The 12361-nt window shown below is 39.3% G+C and overlaps 1 protein-coding gene and 1 non-coding gene across 2 annotated transcripts in view; both read left to right on the top strand.

The window, feature by feature from the left end:
- LOC141719260 (uncharacterized) overlaps positions 1–12361 on the top strand; it is a 54684-nt gene that overhangs the window by 30879 nt on the left and 11444 nt on the right. The window lies entirely within an intron of this gene.
- Positions 10384–10488, top strand: LOC141721982 (small nucleolar RNA R71). The gene has a single exon (XR_012575021.1). It is a non-coding gene; the product is annotated as a small nucleolar RNA R71 (small nucleolar RNA).

Genomic DNA, 12361 nt, shown 5'->3' with positions numbered 1-12361 from the left:
TCCACATACTTTTCAGTAGTGTTTAATTCAAGTTTAGTTGCAGTAGCCATGGGAGTTTTTTTATCTGTAGAACCAAATATAATATCATCTACATAAATTTGAACAAGTATACTAGAGCCATTAATATTTCTAAAGAATAGAGTTTTCTCAACAGTACCTCTTGTGAAGTGATTTTCTAAAAGGAACTTTGACAAAGTATCATACCAGGCTCTAGGTGATTCCTTCAATCCATGAAGTGCTTTCAAAAGATAGTAGACATATTCTGGAAAATTTGGGTCTTCAAAACCAGGAGGCTGACTAACATAGACTTCTTCCTCTAAGTCTCCATTTAGAAAAGCACTTTTAACATCCATTTGATAGACTTTGAAATTGGCATGGGCTGCATAGGCTAAGAAGATTCTGATGGCTTCAAGTCTTGCAACAGGAGCAAAGGTTTCATCAAATTTAATTCCTTCTTGTTGACAGTAGCCCTTAGCAACCAATCTAGCTTTGTTCCTGACTACAATATCATTTTTATCCATCTTGTTTCTGAATACCCACTTAGTGTAAATAGGATTCTTTCCTTTAGGCTTGGGTACCAGCTTCCATACTTTATTCCTTTCAAATTGGTTTAGCTCCTCTTGCATAGCTAAAACCCAATCAGGATCCAACAAAGCTTCCTCTAACTTTTTAGGCTCTTCCTGTGATAGAAAGATGCTATATAGACATTCCTCTTGAGTAGCTTTTCTTGTTTGCACTGTTGAAGATGCATCACCAATGATTAGTTCAAATGGGTGATATCTAGTCCATTTTCTATGTTGTGGTAAATTAGCTCTAGATGAAAAGGCCTCATTGTTGTCTTGATATGTGACAGAGTTTTGATTGGAAGAAACTCCCCCTAAGTTTGTGGATCTTTGACTTGTAGTTGGGGTCCTTTCTGATTGTCATCTGTATTGGCCCTTAATTTCTATTGATGGTTCAACGAATATTGAGTTTTGCATTTCAACGGATGATGCAGTATGTCTTTCAATGGATGATGCACTTGATCTTTCAACGGATGTTGAGTTGTATGCTTCATTGATTGTAGACTTCTCTACATTGTCCTTAGATATTTGTCCTTGATCACTTTCATCATCACTCTCTTCACAAATCATCTTAACATTGTCAAATTTGAGGCTTTCATGGAAATCTCTATCTTGTCGTCCTTCTATCTTTTTATCATCAAACACAACATGTACAGATTCCATAACAATGTTGGTTCTGAGATTGTAGACTCTATATGCTTTTCCAACTGCATATCCAACAAAAATGCCTTCATCTGCTTTGGCATCAAACTTTCCATGCTGATCAGTTTGATCCCTTAAGATATAAAATTTACAGCCAAATACATGAAGAAAGTTTAGTGTTGACTTCTTGTTCTTGAACAATTGGTAGGGTGTCATGCATTTTGTTTGATTAACCAAAGAAATATTCTTAGTGTAGCATGCAATATTCACAGCTTCAACCCAAAAATATGTTGGTAACTTTGATTCTTCTAGCATTGTCCTTGCAGCTTCAATAAGAGATCTATTTTTCCTTTCCACCACACCATTTTGTTGTGGAGTTCTTGCTGCTGAGAATTCATGCATGATCCCATTTTCTTCACAAAATGATCTCATCACAGAATTCTTGAACTCAGTTCCATTATCAATCCTGATTCTTCTTACTTTGACATCAGGGTGATTGTTTACTTGCCTTATGTGATTGATGATAATTTCACTAGCTTCATCTTTGGATTTTAGAAAATATGTCCAAGAGAACTTTGAGAAATCATCCACAATTACTAGGTAGTATCTTTTCCTTGAGATGGACAATATATTGACTAGTCCAATGTTAGGGCTAGAAATCATCCATAATTGCTCGGCAGTATATTTTTCTTGAGATGGACAATATATTCTAGTTCGTTCCCACGGGGAATGGTTTAAGTTAATTTTAATCAATGTACTTATGCAAAAATGGTATGGTTATTATCCAATGCTAAGACGAATAACAAATTGAGATTGTTTTAAGTACGCTTAAATAAGATAGTATACTACAGAATATTAACTAAGAGATTAGAGAGATTGTTTTACTATATGACACCAACATGGGATTCTACCTTCATTACTACTTGATTCAATAGTCTCTTCGTTCTTAACCTTAGAATGCAATGGTGATGACACTAATCAGATAACACGAAACTGATAAACGACAACTTTCGTTGTATGAATACCATACTACCAAACATCCACAAAAAAGACAGAAGCCGAATAGACACCAATTATATTGAGACCCTATATATCTATAGAACTTGACAACATAATGGTTTAATGCGCAAGTTATCTATCATGATTACATAGGGCAAGTAAGATGGTTAAAATTACCTACGAATCATGCATTAAAAATATATAAACCTATGCTAGCATGGCAAGTTATAAACCCCTAAATTCACTTTCGCTTCATTAGAGATTAACACGCTATCTTATAAGTTTGCGACGCTCATAAGATGAATAAGAATAACCAATACTAGGATATCATACAATCACCACACACTAAGGCATCGTAATAAATTACCTAATGAAATCAATAAGTAAATCCGTTAGAACCCCACGATAACGATTAGCCCATAATCGGACTCATCATCAACGTGGGTTCCGCTGAAAGCATGGTATAATAAACGTAGTCTTTATACTGAATAAATAATAAAACCAAGTGTGAAACAAGAGTATAGGTTCACAAGCAAGAAAACTAGCATCCAAAGTTACAACTTAAAATAAAGAATCACAAGAATAAACTAGATGCTCTTCGCCTTGGTTGAATTGTGCTCTTCGGTCTTTTTACGCCTTCTTCTTAAGCTCTGGTATGTCTTGTTATGAAAAACGATCATAAGTTATGTATATATAGCAGCCAATGCAGATTAGAAGTCCTTTATATCAAAATCAAAGTAGAACCAGGATTCCTAGAATTCGACCAGGAACGGCCGCGCGCTTCAACAGCGTGGGCGCGCTGCACTTTTGTAATTTTGGCGCGGGCGCGCGCTACTACAATGCGGGCGCGCCGAATCTCTAGATAAAATCCTAATTTATGCTTTTCTTGCTGGTTTGAGTTGGTCATTTCACGAGCAATCTTCTTGACACATTCCTAACACCATATTAGCATCAAAATAATGCCAAATCACCTGGATCTTTTATTTATGCCTGAAATGCAAAAATACTACAAAAACACATCAAATACACAAATAACTCGAGTACAAAACATCAAGTCAAGCCTTTATAGGACATAATAAGTGGACATAAATGCCACTTAACACACCCCCAAACTTGAACCGATATTTGCTCTCAAGCATAAATAAACTCAAAGAACAAGAAATAAAAATGCATGAATGCAAACTATATGAATGCAACGATCCCTATAGAATAACTAAACCAATCAACAAGAAACATCTCAATAAATGTAGTTATTCGCACAAAGATCAATCAAATCCCACTAATCAACTTACAAGAAAGAAACATGCGTGTGTGCAAATGCTTACAGATATACTATCATAACTAGATCAATAATCATGACTCACTACTCATTAAAGCAATCACAAGGTTATACATAGAATAAAAGCTAAACTCAAAATAACTTATAACACTTTAATTCTTATATCGGAGTTTTACATGGATTCATGCTTTTATTCACAACACATAAACAACACAAATATGCTTATTTGACCGTGCAATGAGTGAGGTCCACAAAGTACTTATACAATAATACCCATGTAGGGAGCGTTAGGTTAGTGGATCCCAAACTATAAAAAGCCTTAACTATATGGTAACTATATGAGACTCACATGGTAAATATGCAACTATATGAACTATACTAGCATGAATATGCAAACTATATGAGACTCACACAAAATACATAATTCTTAACTACTACCCCCAAACTTAAAATATTCATTATCCTCAATGAAGGTAATAGCAAGGACTCAGGCATACCTACTCAGAATCAGGGTCATCACCCTCAAGGGGTGGAGTGTCAAGAGTGTTTGGAGGCGGATATACAGAATCCTCACTAAATATTGGCCACTGAATGTCAACTCATGTGGCTCTGAATTAGTCCCCAACGTCTGGGTAAGTACCTGTGCAAAGTGACTATGGATGTCATGCATCGCATCCATCCTCAACAAGCGCCTATACTGTGCTGAACTCATCCCAGCACTACCCTGTACTTCCTCCTCCTACTGCTGCTGTTGCGATCCCGAAGGACCGACCTCTCCCAACTCAGCTCTCAAAGCGACTATGCTCGCCTGCGTCGTGCCACCAACATATGCCTAAGGAGCTGACCTTCCACCTGGCAGATGGTCATAAGAATATCCAAGACCCTTAGGATCGGGCTTCCCACCATACCACTCCTGCATATTCAACATCGTCGAACTATCAATCGGGCCACTCGGGAGCTGCAGCTGCTCATGTGTGGGCCAATAAATGCCAATCTCCATACACAACTTCGTCACAATGGACGCATAGGGTATATAACCCGTAGTACTCCCTCGAAGAAACCTCAAAATACCCTAATGGATAACCATCCCAAGATCCACATAGTCTCCCTGAAGAATCCCCCACAACAGACGTGCACCCTCCACAGTAACATCATGCACGCGAGAAGATGGCATTATGTTAGCACAGATAAATGATGTTAGCACAGATAAAAGAATTCCATGTACGTGCAAACCTGTTCATGCACGAGGCAGGAAATGTGGCATATTCGTCCGTGCCCTTCTTGAACTTCTAGTGAGTCTCAGGCTCACACAGGGTAGCAATAATCAAATCCAAGTTAAACTCCACCGGTCTCTTCTCATTCCAATTCTCCTGTCCTGGCCTCCTCTCGGGCTACTCAATCGCCCTACGAATAGCCTCAGCACTATACTCCAAAGTCAGCCCCCTAACCATCGTGAAACCATTCTTCTCCGCCTTAGCATTCGCGTAGAACTCATACACCACACTCATGGACACAGCAACGGGTGTCTCGCAAAAAGCAACCCAGCCCATCTCCAAGATCATCTCCAACAACTTACCATCTTTCCCCGATGGCAGAAAACCACGCTCCTTGGCTACAGGCTTCGAAAGCAGCCTCGCATACTCCGCCTAAGCCTCGGGAGTTGAAAACCTAGGCCTCACACAACCCGCACTCGAAGAAGCAGTGGTGCTACTGCTAACTTGGGTTCGTTATCTTTTTGGTGCCATTGAGATTGAATAAGCTTGAGAGAATCGAAGTTTGTAAGAGGGATTTGTGTGTTTGAGAGTTTGAGAAGTGATGGAGGAGTTGTTAATAAGTGTATGTATATATAGGGAGAGAATTAGTTATGAAAAAGAAGTAAGAATTGATTATGGGAATAATGGGAATAATGGGTTTGATTTGGAGAGGGAAATATGGGATGTGGGAGAGTAAAATTCGGGTAGGAATTGATTTTGCCTTCAAATTCCCGAATTTCTATTTTTTTAGAATTAGGGACCCAGCGCGGTCGCGCGCTACCTCAATGACGGCGCACCGTGCTCCTGCCAATCCAGCGCGGCCGCCTCTCCAGGTAGCGTAGGCGCGCACAGTTTTTGTCAAATCAGCGCGGGCGTGCCATTCTAGTGTAGTTGGTACTGAATTTTTCTATTTTTCTGATTTTTTTATGTTTTTCTCCTTTTTGTTATTCTTCCTCCATCTACTAATATACAACAAACCTGGTTGCCTCCCAAGAAGCGCGTGGTTTACGTCATTAGCTTGACGTAGAATCTCAAGATCAAGTAGACAATAGAACGACACTAACCACCTCATAGTTTTCCATATCCCCATAGTAATGCTTCAACCTCTGTCCATTCACTTTGAACGCTTAGCCTGGATCATTCTCAAAAATCTTCACGGCTCCATGCGGAAACATAATTTTGATTGTGAAAGGCTCGGACCACCTCGAATTTAATTTTCCAGGAAAAAGAAGGAGACGAGAGTTGAATAACAGAACTTGTTGCCCCGACACAAATGATTTGAGCACCAGACCCCTATGGTTATTATCCTCTTGACTTTCTCCTTATACATTTTGTTGCTTTCATACGCTTGAAGTCGAAATTCATCGAGTTCATTCAATGGAAGCATTCTTTTCTTACCAGGTGCATCCAGATCAAGGTTCAACGTCTTCAAAGCCCAATACGCTTTATGCCCGAGCTCCACAGGCAAATGATAACCCTTACCATAAACCAGTTAAAATGGTAACATACCTAACAGAGTCTTGTATGCTGTTCTATACGCCCAAACAGCTTCATCAAGCTTCAAAGACCAATCCTTCCTTGATGGACACATAACTTTCTCTAGAATACGCTTGATCTCTCTGTTAGACACCTCAACTTGACCATTAGTCTGAGGATGGTAGGCTGTAGCAATGTGATGATTCACATTATACCTTTGCATCATAGCAGTGAACTTGTGATTGCAGAAATGCGATCCCTCGTCACTGATTATGACTCTTGGAGTCCCAAATTGTATGAATATCTGCTTATGAAGAAAAATAAGCACTACCTTCGCATCATTTGTTGGCAAAGCCTTGACTTGAACCCATTTCGAGACATAATCAACTGCCAACAAGATATACTGATTATTTCAAGATGAGACAAACGGCCCCATGAAGTCGATTCCTCAAACAGCAAAGACTTCAACCTCGAGAAGCACATTAAGAGGCATCTCATCCCTCTTAGACATATTACCCATCCGCTAGCATGATCACACTTTAAAATAAAGTGATGCGCATCATTAAACATTGTAGGCGAGAAGAATCCCGCTTGAAGACATGAGTTGTTGTCTTCTATCCACCATAGTGGCCTCCATAAATAGTCAAATGCAGGCTCCCAAGATCCCCCCCGTTTCGCTGTACGGAATACATCTTCTGATGAATTGGTCAGCTCCTTGCCTAAACAGATATGGTTGATCCTACATGTACCACTTCACCTCCTGAAGAAACTTCTTCCTTTGAGCATAAGATAAATATGGAGGCATGATATTACTCACAAGGTAGTTCACAATGTTAACAAACCACGTTTCTTCTTCTTGTAACCCAAAAAGCTGCTCATCGGGAAAAGACTCATTTATCAATGTCTTATCTTGTGAAGTTGCACTTGGGTCTTCCAAACGCGAGAGATGATCAACGACTTGATTCTCAGTACCTTTTCTGTCCTTGATCTCTAATTCAAATTCCTGAAACAAAAGAACTCATCTAATCAATATAGGCTTTGAGTCCTTCTTCAAGATGAGATATCGAATTGCAGCGTGATCAGTGAAAACTATCACCTTCGTCCCAAGCAAATAAGATCGAAACTTCTCAAAACCGTAGACAATGGCCAAAAGTTCTTTCTCAGTAGTAGTATAATTCAGTTGAGCTCCATTGAACGTCTTACTAGCATAGTAGACCACATGAAATATGTTGTTCTTTTTCTGCCCAAGAACTGCTACAACTACATAGTCACTTGCCTCGCACATCACCTCAAAAGGTCCATTCCAATCAGGTGCAGTTATGACAGGTGTCGTGATCAAACTCTTCTTCAAGAACTCAAAAGCAGCTAGGCACTCGTTATCAAACTTGAACGGGACATCCTTATCTAGAAGATTGTACAAGGGTTTAGAGATTTTGGAGAAGCCCTTGATGAACCGCCTATAGAAACCCGCATGACCAAGAAAGCTGCGAACTCCCTTAACAAAAATTGGTGGAGGAAGATTTTCAATGACCCCCACCTTGGCTTTGTCCACCTGAAGACCCTTACTAGAGACCTTGTGCCCAAGAATAATGCCATGTCACACCATAAAGTGACAATTTTCCCAGTTGAGAACTAGATTGGTCTCAATACACCTTTTAAGAACTGCGCCAAGATTCTGCAAGCACTTATCAAAAGAATCACCAAACACTGTAGAAATCGTCCATAAACACCTCCACATTCTGACCAATCATGTCAGAGAAGATAGCCATCATGCATCTCTGAAATGTGGCAGGTGCTCTACACAAACCAAAAGAAATTCTTCTAAAGGCGAAAGTACCAAATGGACAAGTGAAAGTAGTTTTTTTCCTGATCTTCTTGAGCAATACAAATCTGATTATAGCCCGAATAGCCATCCAGAAGACAGTAGTACTCGTGCCCAGCCAATCTGTCAAGCATCTGATCAATAAAAGGCAGGGGGAAGTGATCCTTTCTCGTGGCCTTGTTCAGCTTCCTGTAGTCCATGCAAACTCTCAACCCCGTGATTGTTCGAGTAGGAATGAGCTCATTCTTCTCATTAGCTACAACCGTGATACCTCCTTTCTTCGGCACACACTGAACTGGACTCACCCAAGAACTGTCAGAAATGGGATAGATGATCCCTTCATCCATCCATTTGAGAATTTCCTTCTTCACAACTTCTTTCATGATTGGATTAAGCCTTCTCTATTGCTCAACAATAGGCTTGCTACCTTCCTCTAGCAGAATTTTATGCATGCAATAAGAAGGGTCGATTCCTTTAATATCTGTTATAGTCCATCCAATTGCCGATTTGAACTCTCTAAGAATTCTTAAGAGTTTTTCCTCATCACTTAAGTGTTCAGGCAATAGTTTAAGCTCAAGTGTAGGAGCTTCCTCAATAGATGGTTTGAGGCGCTTTGGAGATTTGTTCAGCTCCTCCATTCCAAGAGATTCAAAAGGCATATCCATCTTCCGCTTCCAAGGAGAAGCATTCAGATATTACAACTGCTCATCATCTTCATCATCTTTACTATCTGAATTCCCCAATAAGGCCTTTTTCTAAGGCATCAAACCTTAGCAATTGATCAAGTTCTGAAGTAACCAAAGAATCGACCAACTCCACTTTGAAGCATTCCTCATTTTCCTTAGGAAATTTCATGGCATTGAACACATTGAAAGTTACATCCTGATCCAACACCTGCATGGTGAGCTCACCCTTCTACACATCAATCAAGGTTCGTCCCGTAGCCAAGAATGGTCTTCCCAAGATTATGGGAATCTTCTTATCCTCCTCGAAATCAAGAATTACAAAATCGGCAGGGAAGATGAGTTTGTCCACCTTGATCAAGACATCCTCCACAATGTCTCATGGATATGTAATAGAACGATTGGCTAACTACAAGGTCATATAAGTCAATTTTGGATCAGGTAAGTCCAACTTCTTGAAGATTGACAAAGGAATCAGATTGATGCTAGCTCCCAAGTCACATAAGCATTTGTCAAATGACATTTTTCCAATGGTGCAAGGAATAGTGAAGCTTCCAGGATCTTTAAACTTCAGAGGCAACTTCTATTATAGCACAACAATACATTCCTTCGTAAGAGAAACAATCTCTAAGTCATCAAGCTTCACTTTTCGAGAAAGAATACCTTTCATAAACTTCGCATAACTAGGCATCTGTTCAAGAGCTTCAGCGAAAGATATGTTGATATGAAGTTTCTTGAACACCTCTAGAATTTTCTCAAACTGCTTATCCAGCTTTTTCTTTTGCAGTCTTGTAGGAAAAGGAGGTGGAGGATAGATCTGCTTCTCCCCTGTATTACCCTCGGAAGGAGTGTGTTTAACAGTAGTCTTCCTTAGTTCCACTTCAGCTTCCTTCTGCACTTCTTCTTCAGCCACAACTTCTTCATCCGAAACTTGAGAGTGTTCGGGATTCACAACCTTCCCATACCTCAATATAATTACCTTTACCTGCTCTTTAGCTTCCCTCTTTCCTGGCACATAAGTATCACTAGGGAGTGTACCAGGTTGATGATTTAGCAAGATATTGGAAATTTGTCCAGTTTGATTTTCCAAGGTCTTGATAGAAACCGCTTGGCTCTTGTACATGAGCCTCAACTCCTCCAATTCAGATTTTTTATTAGACTGCTACAGCTGGAGTTGTTTCCTTGGTGCGTATTGCGGTTGCTGAAAACCAGGAGGGTTGTACTGTTTTGCTGAATACTGCTGATAAGGTTGTTAAACCGCATTCTGAGAATTACACCAACTGAAGTTAGGATTATTGCGGTTGTTGGGATGATTGGTGGCAGTTGTTGGGATGATTGGTCAGTCTCGTGCGCACCAGCACAAAGCTCATAGACAATAGTGATCTGATTAACTCCATTATTAGCCAAAAAATCCACCTCTCTCGTCAAAGCCTTAAGCTGAACTGCTATAGCAGTAACTGCATCCACTTCCAGAATTCTGGTTACCTTTCCCTGAGGTAGTCTCTGAGTAGGATTCTGGTACTCATTAGCAGCCATCGGTTCAATCAATTCATAAGCTTCATCATAGCTTTTAGCCCACAAGGCTCCTCCTGATGCTGCATCAAGCAAGGGTCTAAAAGTAGCACCCAAACCATTATAGAAGAAGTTAATGATCATCCAGTCAGGCATCCTATGATGAGGGCACTTCCTAAGCATCTCTTTATAGCGATCCCAAGCCTCATATAAAGATTCTTCAGATTGTTGAGCAAATTGAGTAAGTGCATTTCTGATTGCCGCAGTCTTCACTATAGGAAAGAATTTAGTGAAGAACTTTTGAGCAAGATCCTCCTATTTGGTGATAGACCCTGGTGGCAGAGAATGTAACCAGCACTTAACTTTATCCCACAGAGAGAATGGAAAAAGCCTCAGCTTAATGGCATCTTCAGAAAATCCATTGAACTTGAAAGTGTCATAGATCTCGATGAAATCTCTGATGTGCATGTTGGGGTATTCTATCGGAGAACCCCCAAATTGAACTAAGTTCTGTATCATTTGAATCGTGCTCGACTTGATCTCAAAGGTATTAGTCGAGATGGTTGGTCGAACAATGCTAGACTAAATATCATTAATCTTTGGTTGAGAGTAATCCATCAAAGCCTTCAGATTCGCTTTGGTTCTCCCATTGCAATAAATGCTTCTTCTTCAACTTTCTCCTCGACAAGAACTTCCTCGAAAACTTCCTTAGCTACTACAAGGAAATAAGTAAGTAACAATGTCCGAGTCAATGAACTTTAACGACCGTTGATGACAAACACATAAACTAAAAATTAACACCGAGTACCCGACAGCGACGCCAAAAACTTGTTAGGCTAGAACACACGCTAATATTCACGCAAGTATACGCGATCGCAAGTAATATAGAATTAATTCTAGTTCATTACCACAGGGTCTGGTTTAAGTTAATTTTAATCAATGTATTTATGCAACAATAGTATGGTTATTATCCAATGCTAAGACGAATAACAAATTGAGATTATTTTAACTACGCTTAAGTAAGACATTATACTAAAGAATATTAACTAAAAGATTGTTTTACTATATGACCCAAACATGGGATTCTAACTTCATTACTACTTCATACAATAGTCTCTTCATTCTTAACCTTAGCATGCAATGGTGATGACACTAATCAGATACACGAAACTGATAAATGCCAACTTTCGTTGTACGAATACCATACTACCAGACATCCATAAAAGAGATAGAAATTGAATAGACACCAATTATATTCAGACCCTATATGTCTATAGAATTTGACAATATAACGGTTTAATGCGCAAGTTATCTATCATGATTATATAGGGAAAGTAAGATGGTTAAAATTACCTACGAATCATGCATAACAAATACATGAACTTATGCTAGGATGGCAAGTTCTAGACCCCTAAATTCACTTTCGCTTCATTAGAGATTAACACGCTATCTTATAAGTTCGCGATGCTCATAAGATGAATAAGCACAACCAATACTAGGATATCATACAATCACCACACACTAAGGCATCGAAACAAATTAACTAAAGAAATCCATAAGTAAATCCGTTAGAACCCCACGATAATGATTAGCCCATAATCAGACTCATCATCAATGTGGGTTCCAATGAAAGCATGGTATAATAAACGTAGTCTTTATGCTAAATAAATAATAAAACCAAGTACGAAACAAGAGTATAGGTTTACAAGCAAGAAAACTAGCATCCAAAGTTACAACATAAAACAAAGAATCACAAGAATAAACTAGATCCTCTTCACCTTGCTTGAATTATGATCTTCGGTCTTCGTATGCCTTCTCCATAAGCTCTGGTACGTCTTGTTATGAAAAACGATCATAAGTTATGTATATATAGCAGCCCATGCAGATTAGAAGTCCTTCGGATCAAAATCTGAGTAGAAACAAGATTCCTGGAATTTGACCCGGCGCGGGCGCGCGCCATAATAGTGCGGGCGCACTGACTCTCTGGAGAAAATCCTAACTTCTGCTTTTCTTGCTGATTTGATTTGGTCTTTTCACGAGCAATCTTCTTGACACATTCCTAACACCATATTAGCATCAAAATAATGCCAAATCACCTGGATCTTTTATTTATGCCTGAAATGCAAAAACAA

The sequence above is a fragment of the Apium graveolens genome, chromosome 4 (assembly GCF_009905375.1).
Source record: "Apium graveolens cultivar Ventura chromosome 4, ASM990537v1, whole genome shotgun sequence".
Taxonomy (NCBI): Eukaryota; Viridiplantae; Streptophyta; class Magnoliopsida; order Apiales; family Apiaceae; genus Apium; species Apium graveolens.
This window is presented reverse-complemented; position numbering and strand designations above follow the sequence as displayed.